The sequence below is a fragment of the Hyaena hyaena genome, unplaced genomic scaffold (genome assembly GCF_003009895.1).
Source record: "Hyaena hyaena isolate Hyena2069 unplaced genomic scaffold, ASM300989v1 scaffold_24, whole genome shotgun sequence".
Taxonomy (NCBI): Eukaryota; Metazoa; Chordata; class Mammalia; order Carnivora; family Hyaenidae; genus Hyaena; species Hyaena hyaena.
The window spans coordinates 475,907-501,015 of record NW_024080656.1 but is presented as its reverse complement, the minus strand read 5'-3'; the positions used below and the strand labels follow the sequence as shown (position 1 = coordinate 501,015).

General features: G+C 36.2%; 1 long non-coding RNA gene across 1 annotated transcript in view; it reads right to left on the bottom strand.

Annotated features, from left to right (window-relative positions):
• Positions 1–4,918: 4,918 nt before the first annotated feature.
• Positions 4,919–25,109, bottom strand: part of LOC120228556 — a 39,683-nt gene continuing 19,492 nt past the window's right edge. The window contains exon 4 of the long non-coding RNA XR_005527525.1: positions 4,919–4,942. This is a non-coding gene — a long non-coding RNA (uncharacterized LOC120228556). The remainder of the gene's footprint in view (positions 4,943–25,109) is intronic.

The window sequence follows — 25,109 nt, the reverse complement described above, 5'->3', positions numbered from 1 at the left end:
ATCATGAGATTTAAAAATTTCAGTTTTATGAAAGCCAACTATTTCCCTGGGAAATAATTTCTAAATTACAAAATTATTATTTTTTTAACTTATACAAGAGTAAATAAAGAAAGAAGTGGATGTCTATTTCGGTATAGGGTTTTATTTTTCTGAGGAAAAGATCAATTTATAGTGTAGCTACATCATAGCCTAAAATTATGAGAGCATTATAAGAGGTCAGGCAAATTTGTGTCATTGTTTATAACAAAACGTATGACAAAACTGTTATGTTGAAATTTCATTTGAAGTATTCTGGACAGACACAAACAATATATTCTATGAAGTGAATATAAGAGAATGGTACCCTAGATTGGAAGTAGATAAAATTTAATGTATGTTTTAATTCAACTTCTATAGTATAGACAGCAAATAATAAGAGCCAAGAAAGTATCCAAAATAATTTATAACTTGTTTTAAAAAGAAACAAAATATAAATGTAGAGAGAAATGCCATTATTACCTCTTCCAGATTTTATTTTCATACATTTTTGTAAGATAATTTTTACTATAAACTTTATACCATAAATACCTTACAAATAATTTCCTGTTTTTACTCTCTTCTATAGGATGACTCTGCTTTACTTATTCAAAAATACCCCCTGAGACTTAATATGGCCCATGACGTTTTGCCTTTGCTATTTCTATTTTCAGAGAGACAAAGAAAAAGCTACCTACTTTATTTCTATGTATTCTCTTAGCTTTCTCGTGCACCTCGTCTTTAATGTTAAAACTGGCCAGTTTTAAATGGTATGATTTAAAAAATGTGTCGGAGGCCACGCCGGCTCCGACAGGTCCAGGGGTCCCTGAAGGATGGACAGTGTCGGTGAAAGAGAGTGAGAGAGCCCCGAGATCCTTTCTGATCACCAGGCAGGCATCTCTGTCCTGTCGGTTTTGGTGTCTTTATTTATAGGTCAAATGTTAACATGGCATCAGGAAATGGAATTTTTACAATGGATAGCTCTTTGTGATAAGGTGTTTTTGGAAAATGTACAGAAACAGGTTTTACAGAAGTCTTCTTGCAGAACTGCCCCAATTATAGTGAGGTTGAGTAGCTAAGAAAATAACAAGGTGTTCACATTATAGTAACACTAAGATTAAGTCATAAGTTTGTAGATACTCTTATCCATCCTCATCACAGCGGCCAGGGTAAGGGAAGGTGTTTGTGGAAAGTAGGCCTTAGGGAAGGGGCTGCTATACACCATCAGTTAGCAAAGGTGTATGTACTAACTTATCTTCTGCCCTTATCTGTTCCTTCTCTCTAAGTTAGGCTCTTTGTCTCTGGGCAAGACTTGATTTTCCAGTTATATGCTTTATTGCACCAGAGAGCCAACCATACCTTTAAAGAGTTTAGCTTATTTCCCAATATGTAGAATAGCCTCTACGAGTGCATTTACCTTTGTGTCTACTTTTATGATTTCTGGAATAGCTAGGGCATGAGAGACATTTTTGGTTAGTTGATTTACATGTTGAGCTGTATGAACATCTTGGACTAATGCAACAGTAGAAACAGAATTATACATGTAAAGGTCAGTCTTTTATGACTAGGGGTCATTAGCCTGTTCATATCTCAAGGGAAAGTATGGAGGGAAACAGGACCTTCTGGAGACACGATGTCTGTTCCCATAATCAAAAGAAGTTGTTCCCACAATAAGTTCCTTCACAAGGTGCAATCATCATACCAGGGCCAGAATAAGGGGACAAGTCACTCCCGATATTGATCAACAAGGTACCCTAGGGGTCTGTGCTCAAGCAGAAATAATTGAGTGGGGGTGGATATCGGTCATCATCTGATTGGCAAGAGACCGTGCAAACTTGCTTTAACCTCACCAGGAGTTTTCTCAACTAGTGGGCTCAGAATGGCTCCCAACAAAAATGTAAAGCTTAAAAGGTTCTGAAGGAGTTTTCATTCATAAAATGGGGGGAAAATTACTCTAAGCATGAGAACTCAGAGTATGATAAAATGTATATAACTCACCTAACACTGTTTTGTTGTCAAATTCTTATTTGAGCTAAATCTCTCTCTCTGTCATCACTGTAACTTTCAAGTTTGCTGATATCAGTAGAATCTATGGTGACTTCTTAATATTTCTTCTGATTACTATGGAAAATAGCTAAATTGTAATGTTTATTAGTATTATGTTTTTAGTTACAGAATTTGACCCTAAACAATAATCAGAAAAAAATTCTATTATATAAAATTTTCATCTCAGCACTAGTTATAATAAACATTGAAACAGTCTAAATATACCAAAATATTCGACTGGTTAAATCCTGGTGATCTACACTTTGAGATGCAGTCCAGTAGCCAAGGACTTTGTCATCAGACCAGGTTTAAATCTTGGGTAAATATGGTAAAGACTTTGCCAAAGTGTTTTCCCAGCTGGGCAGTTTTAGAGTCATCCATGTTGCTTCTTAACTATACAGATCCTAGAACCTACTCTACACATTCCAACTCAGGAGGTCTGGGCTAAGGTCGAGCATTGATACGTTTAACAACACACCTAAGCCTACAAACTAGTTGGCCTCTGAAAGTCTGTTCCCTCACTTAAAAAGTGGATGATAAATAGTACCCATATTATAGTGTCATTTAGAGGATTATAATAAGATAATATATATAGTACATTAGGAGTTTGCGTTGCATACCATAAGCATGCAATATATTTGGATTTGTTGTCAACTGGTGCTTTTACTACTATTATTGCTTCTGCAACCACAACTGCCACTTATAATACTGCTATTGTTATTACTGTTATTAATTTATGATCTAATATTTAGTCATTGTATTAAATTCATGTTTTATAAAAAGACTAAATGGCTATTAATGTTAACAATATATTTAGTGAAATGTATTTACTGTTGTCTGCAATTCCCCAAGCTGTTGAAAAATGTAAAATTTAACTAAATTTACCGCTGCATAGAAAGGTTCAAGGGTGAGTTTCTTTTTCTTGTTTAGACATTCTGTATTTCCAAAATTTTCTATTTTTGCCAAATTATATTTAAGATTCAATCCCTGGGTGCTTTGGTGGCTCAGTCAGTCGAATGTCTGACTCTTGATTTTAGCTCAGGTCATGATCTCACAGTTTGTGGGATTAAGCCCCATGTCAGGATCCATGCTGGACATGGAGCCTGCTTGGGATTCTCGCTCTTCCCCTGTCTCTCTCCCTCTGCCCCCCTCCCAAAATAAATAAATAAACTTAAAAAATAAAAAGATTCAATCCCATACATACTTGATACCCATTCTATGAGGGACCCTTTGTGTCATGTAGTGATGAAGACTGCCAAACCCTGCTCTCAGAAAGGCCACAGTGAGGAAGACAATGTCTAGTAACACAAGGTGGCTTTAATAATGACCATCCTGGAATTCTCTCATCCTCATTTACAGAAAATTATACATCCACATTTCATGTCTGTGTCACCAAAGATGATATTCCTCCATCTTTTAGAAGATTGTCTGAGCTGGATTTGAAGCCATGTATTCTTTGCCTGGAGTTCTATCACAAGCTCTACTTAGGTTAGCCACTTCATGAGGCTACTTCCACTGGGCTCCTTCCTCACATCCTTAGTTGGCTTTTCTTTACCTTTCTGACAATACCTCCTGCAGTGGGTGTCTGCCCTACCCTTGCTCACCAGCAGACTCTGCAAACATTCTTCACTTTTCTCATGACCCTGGTTATGGTCTTTCCCCATTCCCCACTTCAGGCTACCCACCTTTCCCACCCACCTGTCATCATTGTAGATAATCAAGCACTCTTTGCTTCTTACAGCCCTGTTTTCATTCCCTTGCTCTCTTCACTGCTAATCAAGGCTTTTTCAAAGAAGAAGCTGTGTCAGGACCTCTGAATCACCATTTATCTCTGTTGCATGGAATGTTAAGGATGAAACATATTTTGATGCATAGTATCTCAATATGAGTTTATGCACAGGAACCAAAACTATAACAAAAGTAAACTTGATTCAGTCTACTAAAGTATTATTATATATTAAAACCCAAACATGATGTTCCACTTGGACTGTATTTATTTAAGAGAAGGTATATGTGGATTATACTGTCTCATACAACTGATCTATATGAAGACTGAAGTAGATTGACTGGATAATTACCAGTTACAATAAAAGTCAGAATAGCAAATAGTTTTTCAGATTTAAAAAAAAAAACAATAACTAATATCATGGACTGGGAATATCCTTAAATTGATAAATTACATAATCACAGTAGATGTATGCAACTAGCCCCGGGATGTGATTATAATACAGAACTATTTTTGCTTTGGATAATAAAACTACCAGCATTAAATTATTAGGAAAAATATTTTAAATATAAGGCACCACATGAAATGATGAAATACATTGCCAAAGACTTGTTTTAGGATTTATCACTAGTTATAGGAATACTAAGAGGTCCTGCTGCTTATTTTCAGGATCTTTCCTCTTATTCCAAAGTTCATTCTAAACTTTTTGTCTGAAGATTATCTGTTTAAGCATACATAGAGAAGATAATAAAAACAAAATTTGAGAAGGTTCCCATTTTGTCATTCATCATGTTACCTTATTTGTGCTGGGCAATGGCTCAGCCTCTTTCTTTTCTTATGTATCCAAACATAAAGGGAAAAAATACCATTTTCTTGCCTTTACCTTTTTTCATAGGCTTTGGGTTATTCTAGGATTTCTATTTCTAGAAACTATTCTGAGACATCTGTGTCTCTCCTATATTCATCTTAAATTATGTGCCTTTTTCTTCATTTACTTTTTTCAACTTTTATTAAATTTGTCTTGCTAGAGCCACCTTATTGCTGATTTTCAAGATATCACATCCACTCTTCTTTCTTAACTGATATCACTTACCAACCTGTATCAGATTTATGTTTTAGAGATCTTTTGTTCCTCTTCTATTTTCAAATCCTGGTCTGTGGAAACATGGTTACTTTCAATTAGAACATTTTGGAAAGCATTCTTCTTAAAATGTAGCAAACAAATTTAATTTGCCTTGTCCTCTGCCAGCTGCCATGTGCCCTGAAACAATATGGCCAACACTTTTGATCACTCGTTTTGATTAATGTTTTACAGGGTGATTTAATCTTTTAATACTATGGTCCAAGGAAGATAAAGCCATGTCCAGATTTTGAAAAGCAAAAACAGAAAATAAAACAAAAGGCAAGCAACTCTCACTCCCTTACCTAATAAATTACAGGTCTTTAAAAAATATCACTATTGTCTCTGTACAGAAATGGTGCTTGTTATTGTATACTGAAGGTTTATGTTGCTCTTATTCTTCTTTTTCCCTATTTTATTTTTCTATTGCTTCTTATCCACTTCTCACTCAAAAAGAAAAAGAAAATACAAGGAGTAGTTTGTCAGAGACTGGCTCTGGCCGGGGTCCAGGGGTCCCTGAAGGATGGACAGTGTCGGCGAGGGAGGGGTGAGAGAGGCCCGAGAGTCTGGTCACCAGGTAGGCATCTCCGCTCTGACTGGGGCTCAACTTTATTTTATAAGTCTTTGGGGGATGGCACAGAAGTGGCATTTGCCTTAGACAATGATTTCTGATAACAAACTTCTCTGATATGTAAGAATTTCCCGGAACATAGATTTGTAGAAGACTCCTGCATAACCTTTATCAATAGTAAGATAGAAGATTTAGATGCTTATCCTATGGGGAAGAAGGTATCTTTAGCATACCAGACAATGTTTTCAGCACAAAAGGGTGAGGTTACTTCTCTGTGAGCAGGGGTCAAACAGGTCTTTCAGGAGACACCTCTGCTCCCATAATCACAAAAGAAGTTCCTCAATAGGTTCCTCCACAGGGAGCAATCAGCATATTCAAGGCCAGAATAAGTCACTCCAAATACTTCATAACAAATGTCTTGGGGTGGGGGGCCACCAGTGCTCCTAACAGAAACAATTGGGTGGGGGTGGATATCTACCCTTGACTCTAAATTAGGCTCTTTGTCTCAGGGCTAGACTCAAGCCCCCTTTATTATGTAAGTGTTGGATCTGCAAGGCCCTTAGGAAGAGCCTTTTAACAATCATCCATAATGTTTTCATCTAAAGTCTCTTTGGAAGGCAGAGACATGTCTTTCCTTACGAGCAATCTGTGTGGGGAATATCTGTCTGACCTGGAATATTGTGAGGCCTGGTCAATACCAGCAGCCTCATTTCCAACATGAGCCAGTAGTAGCAGAAGGAGATACCAGTTGTCGTTTCTCATGGCAAGAGCTGTGCAAACACTACCATTTCCTCGCTGTGACTGTCCTCCAGCAAGGCCAGTGCAGCTCCCAACAGTAGTTACAAGGTATATGCTCATTCTATTTACCATCGAAGACTTTAGCATTTAGAATAAATTTAATAAAAAGTACATTTATAATGGCCGAGCAGCTATAAAATGATTGAGTCATAGATCCAATTCACCTATATTACTAAGACAAGTAGCCAGAATCACCTATTTTATTCTGGCTGATTACTCAACAATAATCTTTTTTAAATGTCTAACAATTTAATGCCTAAATGACTAAATTAGAGGTGTTCTCAAACAATGGCATTGTTATATATTCTTTAATTATCCATATGCCTAAAGATAGTGAGGTTAATTTATATTCAATCCACCATTAATAGAAACTGACTTCTTTGCATCAATGTAAGTACTTTGTTATGCCACTTCTATTTCTTTACATATGACTGATCTAAAGCCCAGAAAAATTTAATTATAGGTATGGAATTTAGTTTAATAGCATTTAGCTTTTGTAATCTGGAACTACAAAGGAGGTAACATGCCTATGTAAATGCTAAACTTCCTATAATGGATAGACTTGAAGCCTGGGGAAATTAAACTCCAATGTGGCTATTTCTTGCTTACTCAGGGGTCATCCCATAGGCAGGGTGCTTTTGGAGAAAATATGCCAAACTTTCAGTAGTAGAACTATATTGTGTTGACTTCCTAGAAAGGTATATTTCAGTTTTTGCTAGCCAATCAGCACTGTTTTTAATTTTATGTATTTTGTACTTGAGGAAAGGAATAAGTGAAAGGGTAAGAATCAAAATAGAATGAGTCTAGTTTTTTTCTCTCTCTGGATATAGTATTGGCTTAATGGCTGTTTGGAACCAGATGACCCTTCATCAGAAATTTCATGCAATTTATAGCCAGTGAAATAGAACACGACTATCTTTGTTTTCATAAATCAAGTTTTGAAAAAGGTAATGAAAGACACAAAAGCTGTTATATAAATAGCAAACACATCCCTCCCAAATAGTTCATGATAGTTGACTCATATCACTTTTAAGATGAATGATTGTAATGACCAATGCCCTATAGCTACAGACAACCTGTAGCTGAAGAAAGTTAATTTTGTGATCCATCACCATGAGAGTGAAAGTGCACCTGGAGAACCATGGAATGTCCCCATTAGTGTGTGTTAGAAAGAGTTTATTGCAGGACTTGGGCTTGGCTTAGGTGATTTTAAAGAGGGTTCAAGGAAGAAAGGCTTTGTACTGGATGGGATGCTTTAGGAAGTTAGGTAATTCTGCCATCAGGCATCTTCATAACTCTTACTTGGAAAATGAGAAAACAAAGCATGCTGATGCTGCAACTGGTGATAAAGTCACTCAAAATCAGCCAGAATAGAGGTATGAACCATCATTTTGGTCATTTGGACAACGGTCTTTTTTGTTTTGCTTCATTAGAGTTGCTGAGTGGCCTTCAGTGATGATGTACTGTGAAATGTTTACATTCAACAGAAGAATATTGAGGGCTATATCTGAGTCCCAGGTCATCTCCTAGTATTACCAAAGTCTATCTGGTAATGCCAGGTCAGCTCCCAGATGCTAGGGTCTGCTTTCCTACTTTTTAGAACATATTAGATAACTTAAAAATCTTTCAAATTAAATATACTAATTCAATCAAAAACACTAATTCAAAGGATACCTGCACCCGATGTCTATAGCAGCATTATTTACAATAACCAAGCTATAGAAGCAGCCCAAGTGTCCACTGACAGATGAATGGATAAAGAAGTGGTACACACACACACACACACACACACACACACGCACACACACACGCACGCACACACACACAATGGAATAGTATTCAGCCATAAAGAGAATGAAATGTCACCATTTGCAATGCTTTGGATGGAGCTAGAGAATTATTATGCAAAGTGAAATAAGTCAGTGATATTGTCATAAAAAGACAAATATCATCTGATTTCACTCATATGTGGAATTTAAGAAACAAAGCAAATGATCAAAGGGAAAGAGACAGAGAGAGAGAGAGAGAGAGACCAAGAAACAGATTCTTTACTACAGAGAACAAACAGATGGTTACCAGAGGGGAGATGGGGGGGGGGCACGGGGATGGGGATTAAAGATGAAAAAATAAATTACCCTGATGAAAAAATAAATTAAAAAAGACAAAAAAATCTTTCAAAAAATAGCAAAATAATGAAACTCTAAATCAATTCATTTACCAATAAGCACCAGTGTATTTCATTTTGCCAAGCATGATAACAAATGCTATAATAGAAGAAGAGAAGAAGAGAAAGGAAGGTAGGAAGAAGAGAAGGAATAGGAAGAAGAGGGGAAGAAGGAGTAATGAAGTAGACAAAAAAGAACAAGACATGATTTTCAAAGGAATAAGAGAGAGTTGGTGAGGAGCCTTCTGAGATGATTCCTAATGATCCCCAATTCCTGATATTCACATTCTTATGCAATCCCCTCCCTTTGAGTGCATACTGACTCCCATGACTTGCTTCTAATGAATAGAACATGATAAAAGTGGTAAGATATCATTGTTAATATATTGGTCTCTCTCTCTCTCTCTCTGATGAGGAAAGCTATCATGTTGTAAGCTTCTGTGTGGAGAGCCTCACATAACAAAGAACTAAGGGAGGTCTTCTGCTGATAGACAGCAAGGAACTGAAGCCCTCAGATCATCAGCCCATTAAGAACCAAATCCTGCCGGGGCGCCTGGGTGGCTTAGTTGGTTTGGGTCATGATCTTGCGGTTCGTGGGTTCAGGCCCCGCGTCGGGCTCTGTGCTGACTGCCAGCTCAGAGCCTGGAGCCTCTTTCGGTCTGTGACTCCCTCTCTCTCTGACCCTCCCCTGCTCACGCTGTCTCTCTCTCTCTCTCCTAGAAATAAATAAAACATTAAAAAAAATTTTTTAAAGAACCAAATCCTGCCAACAACCATGTGAATGAGACTGAGAGCACACTGTCTCCTTGTCAAGCCTTGAGGTGACTACAGTTCCTGGCTGACACATTGATCCCAGTCTGATAAAAGACCTTGAGATGAAGGACCCAATTAAGCTGCATTTGGATTCCTGATCCACAAAACCTATGTAGTAAGAAATGTTGGTTGTTTTAAACCATTAAGATTTAGGATAATTTGTTACACAGAAACAGATAACTAACACAGGAAATCAGGGCAGGATAAGGGGTGAGGTAAGTGAGAAATCTAGGATACAGATTTTAAGAAGACCCTTTCTTTCCAGGCTATGCAAGTTCTTTACTCATCCTGAGCTCATCTCCAGCTCTGCCAGAGACAAAATGCTCAAAAATGATATTGGAGGAGAAGGGATAGGAACTTTGGTTATAAATTTACCAAACAATTATATGTATTTCTGGCAGTTAAATTCCACTGATATCCAATGCCAAAAGTACAAGTGCTCTAAGAACTTCACTAAGAGTGATAGCTAGTTAGAGAAAACAGGAAACTTGAAGTTTTGCACAGCACTATATACACCTGTTTTTAAGGAAGTTTATAAAATTATGTTCTTAAGGTAGGAGGTAGAAGGCAGAAGAAAGAGAACTCTTTGTTGTTTAAATGTTATGAAATATTTTCTGTAGGAGGGTTTCTTGGTAATATCTTATATATACTACTTTTATAAACTAATCTCCCTAAACACCCTAGCAGGAAGTAGATGGGGAAAAGATAGGAGGGGCAGCAGAAAATATAAATGCACTCTAAGGCACAGAAGGAGCAACGTGAATGAATGAGTCATTTAAGCAAAATCTTGTGTGTGCCAAATGCCAAGTTGTGAAAGAAACAGTTTTTAAGAACTTCAAGATAAAACTAAATTATGTTCAAATATCAGATCAGGAAAAGATGGTAGTTACAAGTAAAAAGATTGACATATTTAATGGTATTTTAGTAGAAGTTGATTTTGATTTTAAGTGCTTTAAAAAGTAAAGTTAATTGTTGCTTTTGTAACATATTGATAAAATACATGCCATAACTGAGCAGGCCAAACAGCTCGTTATCAAAATTCAAATCAGAAATTTCAAGAAAACTTTGGCCAATTCTTCTCAAATTTTAGTGCACCTATGAATTACTTGGGGATCTTGTTAAAAAGTGAATTCTAATTTACTTAGTTTGGGGTAAGGCTTATGATTCTACATTTTAACAGTCTCCTAGATAATATCTTTCTATCACATTGCCCGGGGACACATTTTGAGTTCTAAGATGTCAGAACAATGCTCTTGGAAGTGTGGCCCCATGACAAGCAATATCAATATTACCTGGGAACTTTTCAGGAATGCAAATTCTTGGACCCTAGTCTAGACCACAGGATCAGAATCTTCAGATGGCCCGTAATTTTCAACTATCGAAGCTTCCAGGTGATTCTGACACATGTGAAGTTTGAGTAACACTGTCTTAGAATATAGTCTTTCTGAACCAGGGATAGAAATCAGAACCCCCTACAGAACTCTGAGAAATGTACCTGCCCAGTCCTTAGTTATAGAGAGTCTGATTAAGGTGGTAGGAGGTGGAGCCTGGAAAAATCTCTAAAAAGTCTCCTTCAGTGGGCAGGGGTGATAATTTAAAAATGCAAAACAGTGTTGTAGCAGTTGAGTTGATGTTCAATGACTTGCCCAAGTTTTGAGAAGCAGAAATAAGACTGTCCTTATTCTCATATCAGTTCTGCTCCTGGCACTTCAAGGTGATACCAGGAGCAATTTAAATAATGCAGAATGGTCTCTCTCTCATGGAATGGCAACGATCCCAGTGTTCTGTTGTCTTTTCCTCTTGGGATAAAGAAACAGTCTCTCATTCTGACTTGCTGCCTGTGATATAGCCAACTCAGAAGGCTGCATCAGTCACTTAATTACATTCTCTGTCAGGAGTTTCACACTGAAATTACAACATAGAAATTGAAGAATTGCTTGAAGCAGAGCTGTGATAACCACCCAGGCAAAGCTTTGAGAGCATGCAGAATATAATACACAGGCTATCGGGAGTGCATGGGTATGATACATAATAGTTAAATGTTTCTGTACTTTCTAACAGGTGTTTCAAAGATAGGTTGTTTTTAGAATTGGTGGTTTATTTCCTTCTAATTTCTGTGTTGCATAATTTTTCCAGATTAAAAAATTCTTGTCTGACTTACCTATTTTTATTACTAATTTAAATATCAGATATATTTAATAGTACCCAGAACTCTGTGGAATCTAGTTCCAGTGGATATCTCAGTGCCCTTTGGGGTAATATGAAGACAGTTTTAGGGAGTATCTGAGTCCCTTAGATTCATGGGAAATGGCTCTGAATTTGAGTGATGTTGTCCCATTCAATAGCTTTAAAAATAGGTGGAGATATTTTTATTTTTACACTGACAAGTGACATTTAGTGGATGAAGGCAGGGAAGCTATCCATGCTGCAGTGAGAGAGTCTAGCATAATGAAAAAGGATTCCACACCAAATGGCACTCCTTTCACAAACATTTAAGAACCATGAATTCTACTTTGCAACCATAAAGAATGGGGTGGAAGGAGAAAATGCCCTCGGGGCATATGGATCTCACTAGGAAGTGACACAGGTCATTCTATCTAGGGAACAGCAGCAGATGGAGGCAGTTAAAAGCAAGCCAATCCCAGGTCTTGAAAATACTCATTTAAAGATCTGTCTTTAAAAATGCATTCTTCTTAGAATGCTCAGCAGGAAGGACCAACTTGCATTTTGGAAATGATGCTGAAAGTATCTCTAACTAAAGAACAGAACAACAAAGCCTGGAAGTTAAGCAAATAAGGGACACTAAAGAGTTTACTCAAACAAAGTCAATGGCATACCTTATGGTCAAAGAATATGGAGAAGAAGACAGCCACAATAAATATAGTCCTATATGCGTCTCACTGAAGTTCTGCTTTTATTTCAGGGGTGAATTTTGTGCTTTATAGAAGAGTAATTTCTGGCTAGAGGTAAGAATGGTGATCTTACTCGGTAGCTTTTTCCAAATTAAGCATAGCTTTTCCTCAACCTCAGATTTATAAACTGAAGTCCAGATATCCTTGGGCATATATGCTTTGTACTTTAAAACAATTTCTCAGAGAAATTTGAAACCATCCTTGGCTAAGAAGCACCATCCTAGAAGTGATATATAGCATGTTATTATTATTATTTAACTTAGTAAGAGCATTTAACATGAAATCTATCCTCAAGAGATTTTTAAGTGTATAATAAATACAGCATTGTTACCTTTAGGCATAATGTTGTATATGAGATCTCTAGAACTTATTCAGATTTGCAAAAAACACTAGTTTTTCTCCGCCCATATTGTGGTGCTTATGGGGTGGTAAATTCCTGACCACACGTGTCTGAAAGAGCCTGGAATGTAGCTATACTGTCACACAGGTGGGTGGTTTACAAAAATTTAGAATTTCTGCTCTTTTGTTTACTGCAGAGCAAGAAAAACAAGGATTTCCCCCGTCAGTCTTAAGAAAAAATTTGGAGAGTCCAAAAAAAATCTTGAATGTTATAGATTCAACAAAGAAACTTTCTGATGGGGAAGACTGGGAAGAAGAGAGAGAAAATGAATTGCTACAGAGAAAGACTTGAGTATATCATAAACAACAATAACAATAATACAAGTCTAATTATTTCTCTTTAAGCACCTTTGCCCTACATCTATACTTGATGCCCAGTTTAAGGAAAATTGTGAGGTATTCTATGAATTTAGGAGACCCTCGGCTTTGTTCTTTAGAATGAAGCTTCAAATGCTTATAGCCTCTTGTCTGTTCAATACATGGATGCATTTCAGTAAGTCCTAGTGAGTAGCATCTATCCTACTTAATTAGTGCTTCACATATTTTTAAATTTGTAATGCGCTATGCTTATTATTTAGTGTGATATTAAAAATACTCCTTTGAAAGGAGTCAGGGACCCTAGGAGGTCAATTTCATACTAATTACTTTGTCATGCACTTCCTTCCTAGGGTGAATGATTTCCACTTCTAAATGAAACTTGTAAATTACTAAACATTTGAAAGGCATAGTACCTAGAATAATTTACACCTGTTCTAAATGACTGCAACGTAGATTTTATATTCAGCAAATTGAGGCTTGAAGTCCCTTAAATCTAGGTCTAAAATGTTGACTTACTATATTTCTATCCACGCACATCTTTCTCGTTAGTATTTTTAATATTTGGTCATAATAGTTGTACCTCTGAAAATAGGTTTGGTACATAAAATCATCTATGCATCGTTTTTAGGACTAGAGAATTCTTTTTATGATGAATGGATAGACAGGTTACTAGATACATAGATTTAGAGATTTATAGATATATCTGTAGTTGCATGGATACATGGATAGATGTGGATAGATGACCTGCTGGCTGGCTGGGTAAGCAGATAAAAATATTATTGAATTATCTCCATGGGACATAAGTTAATAACTTCTCTTCACCTAGAACCAACCATGTATGGAGCGGTGATAAAACCATCTAGCGCCTCCTTAATGCATTATCTGCTGGTGGAAGGAGCTCTTGATAATTTTATCAGTGGGAAATGGGAAATGTCGTTGTCAGCAGGTAGCACAAGGAAGCTCTGTTTTTTTCTCGTGAACCCCATGTATAGATTTTCTTTGCAGATCTTTTGGATGGGGGGAGGGGTTGAGGGCATGCCTGGGATTGGTTGAATAATTTCAAGTAAAGTGCTAGGAGTTAGAGAGGCCATTTTCCACCTCAGGTTGAATTTGTTATATGTGATTCACTTCCACTGGCAATACAGCTGGGAGTTTGATCCTTATCTTTTTCTAATGTCTATCTTTAATTGCTTTAATACGTTGAGGGAGAGGAAAGTAATTAATTCCTCCCCCCCACTAGCTCTCATTAAAACAAGTTTCTTAACAGATTATGCTCCTCTTTCAAATTAGGAATCAACAAGATTTTGATACAGCCATGTTTAGCAGTGAAGGTCTATCATGTCCATATCTCAAATAGAAATACCATTTGTGAACAGTATGTGTTATATGGTCTCTTGAGTTTCTCCACTAATCATTTGTTTCAATACCTTTTCATATCTTTCTTCTTGCATAATATCTTGATTCAGTTCTTACTTCTTTATTAAGTGGTATAGAGTTATCAAATGGTCTTGAATGAAATTAATATAGAGCTTTGAAAATTTATAATTTTCTTTCTGAATAGTATCTTGAATTCTTTAGACAAATGAAAAAAGCTCTTAAAATTGTTACATACCTCCTGCATATTATCATTATAGGCCACAAAGAAAGATTACTGAAATTTTCTTATAGATGCCCCATCGTTATGCTCCTTTTCTCTTCCTTGTGAGTCAATTTTTAGCCAACCAAAAAAGAAGGATTATAGTGTAGTAGAGAAAGCATGGACTTTGGAGCCAATAGCTCTATGTAAAAGCTTGGATTTTGTTATTTACCAGCTCTTTAGATTTGGGCATGAATTAACATATCTGCTCTCAGTTTTCAAATCTATCAAATAGGAATAATAATGTATAGCAGTTAAGGTTGCCACACAAATTAAACAAAATTTATTTTTCTTCTCTGCTTATTAATGTTTCTACATGTCTAAAGCTATGGACTACATCTCTAATATTTTACACCCTATATATTCAATAATTCTTGGAGCCTATGATAATTAGCTTTTGTCTCAGGGAGGTTTCATACCACAAGAGGTAATCTTGAAATGCCATGTCTATATTTCATATACCAATGACCATCATTTATTATTAATGCAAGACAGACATCTAAGCCAATTATTCTTTTTTCCTAAGAATTTGAAACTGACAATCACTAGAGTGAGTCATCTTCATGTCAGGACCCTAGAACTAACATGAGATCCCTGGAGTTACTTAAGTACATGCCCTTCCTGAAGCCTGGACATGCACTATTCATGAGCATCTGGGATGTAGTATGGCAGAGTGGATAAGGGACAGGGCCATGAGTCAGGCTGTCTAGGTTGGAATCCTAGATCTGTCACTAACTAACTTGTGTGTGACCTTGGGAAGCTTATATAACAGTTTATTGATCTATCAGAGGCATATTATAGCTGTAATACCTCACAGAGCTTATTGCATGGAAGAATGCAATAAGGTAATTTTGTAAAGGACTTAGAATGGTGTCTGGAACATAAAGGACACCTACAAATGGCAGCTTTTATTAGGATCCTGGGATATTCCAGTCTCTTTCCAATGAACAGCCTACACTCCTTTATCTTTATTCTTAGATAAACCATCATAGGTTTTCATTATTGCTTATAACCAAATGAACCTCACCTAAAACTTGGGGAAGGCTGTCTTTGGTATTTTGTTTGAAACAGTTCCATTAATGCCCCTTAGATATGTTTACTGCTAAAATAAAAATCACATGCAGGTAAGAGAGGAAAATTACCTCATAACAAATTCAATTGTCTAAAAGTTGATAGCTTTTAAAAATTCTTCATTAATCTAAAATGATGAATTATATTTTTAGGGAGAAAGACAATTTTTTTCTAATGAATGAACAAGTATTTTGTGATTTGTAAACAATAGGCAAATATCTTGCCAATAAATCCATTTGTCTTCCATAACAATTAATTATGAAATTCATTGTGTGCTTATTATGTGACAGACCATTTGGTAGGGCTGAGCACATAGTAGTGAGGAAAAATATTTCTACCCTCATTTGGCTTGCATTTGAGCAAATGAGAGAGAAAGATAGAATAATAAAAACAAATATTGTTTATTTAATGTAGAATCAGGTAATGGTTAAGTGTCAGGTAATGAAGTAAAAACTAAGGCAGAGTAGAGAGTAATGCTCAAGTGCTATTTTCATCAAGGGAATCAGAAAGGCTTCTTTGAAGAATTATTATTTACACAGCTAAGCCCTATTGAAGTAGGTATTAGTAAGCCTCATTTTGTAGAGGAGGAATCTGACTTCCCTGGACAGGTCACACAGCTAGAAAGTAAAGGGATCTGGCACTGAACTCAGGTAGTCTCACTTAAGTTGACCATTTTTCCATGAAAGGAGGCTCTATGCAAAAACTATCTCCAAAGGCCAAAGGAACTGTAAGATGGAAAAGTCTGGCAAGTCCAACTTGACAAGAAATAGTTTATTAAGAGAACTCATGAACAGGAGAGTGTCTTGGGTGGTTTCCAGATGAATAAATGTCCGCAACCCCCACCTCTCTAATACCTGCTTTTATAGCCCTTGCTGCTAGAGGTACCGTCTGGGGGAAATGTTTGAGGAGCTTAACAGAAGCTCCAGGGCAGATTAAGGATATTATGCACCAGGAGGACACTTAAGGGTGTGGTTAAACAGAAAGATTTGGTGGGGAGGACTGTGCTCCAGAAGGCTTCAGGTCACAGGGTGGTCATCATGGCACATTTGTCCAAGATAGTGTTAGTCTGGTTCACACAACCCTATTAAAAAAGACTATATTTTCCAGTGAGAAAAGAAAAAAAAAATAACATTAGATTTATTTTCTCTTTCTTTGCTGGGTAGTTTTTGTCACCACTGACTTTTCCTATTCTGCCTTCATTTCCCATTCTCATATACTTTCTATAGGCATACAGATCCTAGAACAAAATACCAGCATTCAACTTAGCTTCCTGGCTCAGCTGACAATTAATATTACCAAGTTGTCTACTTTCTGTTCTTTTTTCTTTTAATACATTATGCATCTGAACAGCATGTCTAAAGGGCAGCTAAACAAACCAACAAATAATATGGCATGCTTGCTGAGTCCTATGTATTGCATCCTTTGACTTGAAAAGTTTTTAATGTATAATATATTAAACAAGTCAAGTGTGAAAACAGTCACCAATTTTATAGTTCTCTATTTAGCTCTATGGGAGTAGCCCTGGCTTTTCCAAATGCATACTTTAGAACAAAAAGGGAAATATATTAATTCATCAAATAGTTTGTTTTTGATAAGTACCAAATCACTATAAATATGGCTTATATTACTTTTTATTAAATACATCCTTCTGAAAAATATGGTATTGTGAGTAGTTATGAGTGGGGGTGAAGGTGAGCGGAGGATTCAGCTGAAGGAAAATGTTGTTTGCTGAAATGCTTTTGGGTTATAAACAGCAGTTGAGTCTGCTTATTAGTGCATTGCTTTTCCTTTCTTATGTTACTGCAGGTGGAAATGAGCAATTACACACACAAGTCCTTCATTTGGCTGGATTTCTCATTTCTCATCACATTAGCCCTCTCAAAATTTTTCACTCCATGGCCTTTAACTTTGACTTGAAGGTACAGTCTTGAGGTACAGCTATTTGCTATGATATTAATAACAGAAAATAACAACAATAGTTTTCCCAAATTTAGAATCTATTACAAGTGATTAATCTTGGCAAAGACTCTATAGGTAGGTGTGTGTTATTAGCCCTAGTTGAAGAAATTGAGACAGTTGAAGAAATTGCGTATGAGTTAGGATTGGAAAGGAGGCTTGTTGCATGTCAGAGTTCATGTTCTTTCCTCTGGATGCATGTGTATTTTAAAAAGTGTAGTGTTTTCTCAGCTAACATCTGTATGTTGTTGTAATTAAGAACTGAGCCTGAGATCGGTAGAAGTTCAGCTAGTTGCTCTTAAATAATGAGCTTCTATAAATCTGTTTTTCTGTCTGTAAAATAAGGACAGTAGTGCCTACTTCATAATATGACTGTAAAAGTTATTGAAAAGATTCCTGTAAAACATAGTGAATTCCCAACACATTTCTGTAAACATTATGGTTACAATCAGTATTTTAAAAATAGTCTGATCATGGGGCACCTGGGTGGCTTGTTCGGTGAAGAGTCTGACTTTGGCTCAGGTCATGATCTCACAGTTCCTGAGTTCAAGCCCTACATCTATATGGCTCTCTGCTGTCAGCATGTGGAGTTCGCTTCGGATCCTCTGTTCTCCCCTCTCTCTGCTCTTGCCATACTTTCTCTTTCTTTCTCTCTCTCTCTCTCAAAAACAAACATTAAAAAATTGTGATCTCATGTCACTCTGTTAAAAGAACATGTTAGATTTTGCAAATATCTTTGGGCTATTAGCTGTTATTGTTGTAAATTGTTATTGCTTATCCATCACATATGATAGGGTCAATTGCAAAGCAGAGTTTGAAAATTCATGATTCACATGTTGTGGTTGTGTTATTTTGCCCTCCACAGAATTAAAAAACATTTTTTAATGTTTATTTATTTTTTGAGAGTAAATGAGCAGGGGAGAGGCAGAAAGAGACAGAGACACAGAATCTGAAGCAGGCTCCAAGCTCGGAGCTGTCAGCACAGACAGCTTTTCACAGAGTTTTCAGAAAATTGTATTTGAATTTGTTTGTGTTGCCTCATTAGTACTCCTATTAGGTTGATGACCTGGTCCCTATCTTAGACTTTGCCATTCTCTTTAAACAGATTTAATCATTTATAGAAACTTAAATGATACTAGTCAACTCATTTCACACTATTCAAGAGTTGTTCTGAAGGGGCCTACTTTTTGTGAAACTCTGAGGTGAGGATATTAAAATGAGTAAGTCACTCTCCTATTCTCCTTAAGCAGTGCTTTTCATATTGTAATAGACATTGTAATTTCCTGAGAAATTTTATTAAAATTCAAATTTTAAGTCAGTTGGTATAGGGTAGAATGTGAGATTCTGCATTTCTAACAGGCTTGCAGCTGCTGCTGCTGGTCTGTGGGCCATACCTGGAGCTCACAGTGTGTTTATTATAGTTGGAGGTGAATTCTGATGTACAATGTTACACAAAGGAATGCATGATCAAGGCTGGATGGAATGGAGGTTATTAGGAATATACTGTTGAAAGTTAATCAGAATTTGGTATTGAATATCAAGTCATATTTTACCAATATAACCATGTAACTTCCAAATCACTATGTCCAATTTGTTTTCTGATGCATTTGTAACAGTGTGTCTATTACTTCTGGGTAATGCTTGGTTTGGGAGGAGTTAACACTATAAATCTTTGTTCTTATAGATGTCTCTGGCCTGCCTACCAGTGCCTGTTATCTTTCAACATAAATTCCTAAGTAGGAGAATACCTTTTAGAAATTTTACATTAGAATCTTACCCCACTGATCACCCTTGGTAGTTCTAAGTAGAATAACTTTGAGTGCTTTCATGTAATTTTGATATACTTTCAATGTTCTATAACATTTTATCTGACTCTTGACTTTATAGTCCAAAGATAAATGTGAAACCAGAATTTTGAAAAATGTGGATGTGAGCTGTGACATGACAGGAGCAATAAATAATGATAAAACAAGCTGGGGGTATCAAGGATATCATCCCATTTGCCTAATTTCTGAAGATACACTGGGAGATTAAAATACCAGAAGGGGGACACAAAGAGACCCACAGCATTGACATCACATGGTAGGTTGTTGGATAGAAGAGCTTCAGGCCCCATCTCAAACCCTAGTGAATCAGAATCAGCTTTTGGCAGGACCCATAGGCGATTCCTGCGAACTTTAATCTAAGAAGCACAAATCTACACAACTACCACTGAGAGATTCTGTGATTTTGCATCAAGTTTTAAAGACGCTTTGAATTGCTCTTCTCCAAAAGGATGTGTAGGTTTATATCTGTGCTTGTCTAGATAGTAATGAGCCATAGGGATCAGGAATTGACTCTAGTTCTAAACTGATCTCGAATCCTCATTGGCCCAAAGTGTCCTAAGGCAATTGGACACTTGGGTAGACCAAAGTTTCTTAGACTTCAGCATGCATCAGAAATCCCTGGAAGATTTATTAAAATGCAGAATGTAAGATATCTACCTCCAAAGTTTCTGATATAGTAAGTCTGGTATGGGGCCTGAGAATTTGTAGTTCTAACAAGTGTCCAGGTAATACTAATCTCTTGATCCAGGGTCCACACTTTGAGAACTACTGCCATAAATAAAAAGTTGACTGTTCTGTTCATTTAAACACATGCCAGACAAATCTTGTTCTAAATAAAATAATGCATTTTTTGTATATAAGGGAAGGAGAATCTTTTACAGCTAATCTGTGACAGATTCAGATTCATTCAGGGCCCTGAAGAAGAGAGAAGCTACTTCAGATCTTCTTTAAAGTGTGCAATTGTAGACTAAGACCATTAGTATTGTGTTAGTGTGGACCAAAGCCGTCAGTGGGTTTGGTATCGGCTTATTAATTATCGACACATAAAACATTGGTTTTCTACCTAGAGCTATACCAGAAAACAAAGAAAAATGTGTAAGTAAAAAGCAAAGCTTTCTAATAATGTTTTGATATGATACAATAAGGCTAAATGCAAACATACACAAACACTATATCCTAGTTAGCAAATTGGGTTCTCAGATGGATGTGAGTTAACAAGTTTGAAACTACTTTATATGCTTACTAGGTTTGATCAAATAAATAAATATACTTTAGAAAATGAGAGTAATATAACTATTATGGAAAAATATTATATATAATAAAGGAGGGAAGACTAGAATGGTGTTGAATTAGAGTAGGAGATGCCAGTATGAACTAATTATAAATCTAAATAAATGAACCCATGTTCTGCATGGTTCCATATAAGATATATATATATATCATATATATTAGTTCTGTTTACCTAGAGAGCCTAGAAGTAGTGATACCTCAGTAGCAATCAATGCCTCTTACGCTCAGATATTTGTTTCTATAAATAACTGCCTAATAAAAGGAAAAACTTCTTAGAGGAAAGGTGGATTCCAGGGTCGGGGCAGAAAAAAATAGGAGATGAACCTACAACATATTGTAGTGCCAAAAAATAAGGTAGTGTTAAAGAAAAAAAGATAGAAAAAAAGAAAATATATCAAAAGGCACAGGGGCCAAGTTGACATAATTTGAGCAAATAATAATAATAACAATAATAAATATGAACCCAATAGTAAGATAATTGTCTTTGAACTTATATGATATAAATGAATACATCTCATTCTAAACAAAAGCATGTGTACATACATTCATACACGGAGAGAAGGGACCACTCTTCATTACAGAGAAATAATTCTAGTTAGTAAATATGGAAAGATTGAGGGAAATAGAAAATCATCATCAGAACATCACAGTAATAATTGATGCAAGCAAGATCTACCAATGAAAGCTAAGATTGATGGGTAAATTTGGGCTGCATACTCTCAAAGAAATTGTCAAAAAATAAATATTTATTAATTTCAAAGGACAATATAGTAGGTTTATAGTGGAGAAACTTGACAGACTCCAATGATCAAGAAATTAAAGTAAAAAATTACCAGTAAGAAGAGATGTTGACATCATGTGCCTTTGATAAGATTCAATCAGAAGGAAACCTTCTATCTGTGGCATTCTTCCCAAACATACATAATCTGTGTCTATTCATGAGAAATATATTAGACAAATCCAAATTGAAGGACAGTCTATAAAATAAGTGGACTGTACTTTTAAAATTCAAGGCCATTAAAGACAATAAAAGAACTGAAGAACTGTTACAGTTTGGGGTGGTTAAGGAGACATGACAACTAAATACAATGTGGGATCCTAGACTATATTTTGGAACAGAATTAGTAAAAAAAAAAAAAAAAAAAAAAAAAAATGAAATCTGAGTAAAGTCTGGAATCTATCTAATAGTATTGAACTAATGTTATCTTAGTTTTGATAGTTGTGGTATCATCATGCAAGATGTTAACATTACAGGTAGCTAAATGTAGGGCATTCAGGAACTCTTAGTACCCTGCTATAGGTCTAAAATTAACTCAAAATTGAAACTTAAATGCAGTAAAAAATACAGGAAAAGTGGAAATGACTCCCATTCCAGTTCCTTGCTAGAGGTAACCACAACTTTCATTCAAGGTGAGTCTTCATAGGCATTATAATAACTCTTATAATAATAAAGATTAATGAGACAGTGAAAAAATGGTGTCTGATTGTAAGCATCTTACAATTAGTTTAAACAACACAAAATTAGAGGATAATTACTCAGCAAAGTTGCAAAACCTTACAGTGAAAAAATGGATTTAGTATAAACAAAATGTTTTGTAAACCTGGTCATTTAGTGTCTAGCCCTTTGCCTGGTGAATCATAACCATCAGAGGAACTTCCGCTAGACCCTCCCTGCACTTTCCAGCTTTGCTGTCTCAGTTCAGTGTCTCAGGGCTTCCAATTCCCACTACCTCCTATCTGAAGCACAGCTGAACTACGTGAACTAATTTATTTGAAATCCTTCTGGGATAGATGATGAAATGCTTATTAGGAATATTTCATGTACAGAAATTTCATTATATAAATTACTTAAATTAATTAAAATTGAGAAACCTAATGACTAATGTTCAAAATCCATTAACCAATGGAGAGAGACAAATGAATTCCCATGCCTTTATATATGCTTTCCTTAATGCCGCTAGCAGTCAGTAACTTTCTTTATAAGAGTTTAATTTATCTTGGAAAAAAAAAATGACCTTTCTTTTTCAGTCTTAGGCAGAGCCCAATTTTGACTACCTTTTTCAGTGTCTCCAAGTTTAAATGATTCAGATTTTGAAAACCTACCATCTGTTAACAAATAATGTTCTCACCATGAAGGCAGTGATTATGTTTGTTTCAATTTCACAAGACAAGAAACCAAGAAAAATATAAGAATAGAAACCAGAGAAGAGCAAATCTAAAGGAAAGAAACTATATGAAATGAACAAGCATGAACAAACCATTTTTGCTGCTAGGAGATTAAGGGTAAAAGAATGTGAAGCAAAAATATGGTTAGTAGAGGCTGTCACAGATTAAGAGAGAGAGAATGTTACAAAAGGGATCTTTTATTTTCAATGGGAATTACTGGTGCATCTCAGTCAATGCGACATTAAACATAAATCTTTTGAGGCTCTAGAAATAAGGTTCTGGACAAGGTTTGACTGATCTTGGAGCATTATACACATAAAGATGACCCCTTGAGAACATAAGCAAAGAATAACAAAATATAGATGAAAGGAAATTTAATAGACTGTGTATACCCAACTATAGATAGTCTATTATGTAAAGCTTAGAGATAGTATTATTATTATTAATAATAATAATAATGCTTTTATTGGAATCAGTGTTTGTGTTGTGTTTTAAATGCCTTGTTCTCTTTTATTCCTGACACTATCTCTATTATATTGATGAGAAAACCAAAACTTTAGTGTTGTCTTTATCACCATAAAAGCTCAGCAGTATCTCCCACAAAAAATAGGCCCACCTAAGTCTTTTCTAGCATGCACGTTGTTTCTTTTGCTAAGTGTGTTCAAATTCAACTGGGCCCTTAAAAATTGGAAAAATTTTTAATTGCTACATTGTTCATTCAGAACAATAGGTGTTTCTGGGTATATACTTTGTGGGGAGCCTTGTTCTAAGCCCCATGGGTAGAGTAGTAAGAAAAGAAAAAAAAAGAACCCAAGCTTATGTTTTAGTGTGGGAAATATAAAACAAACAAGTGCATTTATAAGATAAAGTCCATAAGTGATCATTACTATGAAGATTATAAAATAAGGTGATACGAAGCAAGTGTTTGGGGGAGGAGCCCCGTTAGAAAGTGTGTCCCCAGGAGGGGTGCCTGGGTGGCTTAGTCAGTTAAGTATCCGACTTTGGGTCAGGCCATGATCTCATGGTTCATGAATTTAAGCTGCACATAGGGCTCTGTGCTGACAGCTCAGAGCCTGGAGCCTACTTCAGACTATGTCTCCCTCTCTCTGCTCCTCTCCCACTCACATTCTATCTCTCTCTCTCAAAAATAAATAAACATTTAAAAAATTAAAAAGAAAGTGTGCTCACAGGAGACCTCACTGAAAAGATTGGTTTGGACTTGGCTCGTGAAGACAGGAAGGAATCGGTAAGACAAAGATCCAATTAGAAGGACAGGATGTGCAAAAATGTTGCTGTATAAATGAGGCTGGGGTGTCTGAAAAACAGCAGTGTGGCTGGAAGGTGGCAAAAAGTAGAGGGGATATTGAAATATTTAGTTGGAGGGCCTTGAGACCGTAATAGAAATTTGAGTATCATTGTAAGAATAATGGAAAGTTTTTAGAGGATCTTAATAGAGGAGTAACATGATCTCATGTACACTTCAAAAGATCACTTTGTCTAAGGATTAGGAATGGATTGGAGAATCAGAGGGTAAGCAGGAAAAATAGGAGACTATTGAGATGATCAGTCTGAGAGATGACACATTTTGATAAAAGTTTAAAATTTTTTTTTGATGTTTATTTCTGAGAGAGAGAAAGATAGAGAGAGAGGGAGAGAGCAGGGGAGGGGCAGAGGTGGGGGGGCAAGGGGGAGACACAGAATCTGAAATGGGCTCCAGGCTCTGAGAGCCCGATGCGGGGCTCAACTCTGAATGGCAAGACACAGAATCTGAAATGGGCTCCAGGCTCTGAGAGCCCGATGCGGGGCTCAACTCTGAATGGCGAGATCCTGACCTGAGCTGAAGTCGGAGGCTTAACCGACTGAGCCACCCAAGCGCCCATCTGTTTATTAATATTCTAAAGCATGGGTGGGAAGCCCTCTATCTTGCCTCTATTTGTGACTTTGTTGTTGCTGTTGTCCTGAGTTGCAAGGTGTTGGGTTAAACATAAGGCACATTCTCAGCACACAATCATCATTGGTCTGACTTATTGGTTCGTATTCTTGTTTTTCCCATTCCCAACCCCATTCCTCTTTCTCATGGGCAGTCATTCTAATGTGTTTGACTAATGCATTGTTGAAGGTTTTGGGTGTTTTTAATAAAATATGTAATGATGTTTTGATGTGTGATTTGAATGTATTATAATTTCCACAATTGTATTATGCCTGAAATTTCATTTCATTTTTTTAACGTGCAATGTGTTTTAATGTATCCATGTTGCTATATGTTAATAGCATATTTTGTT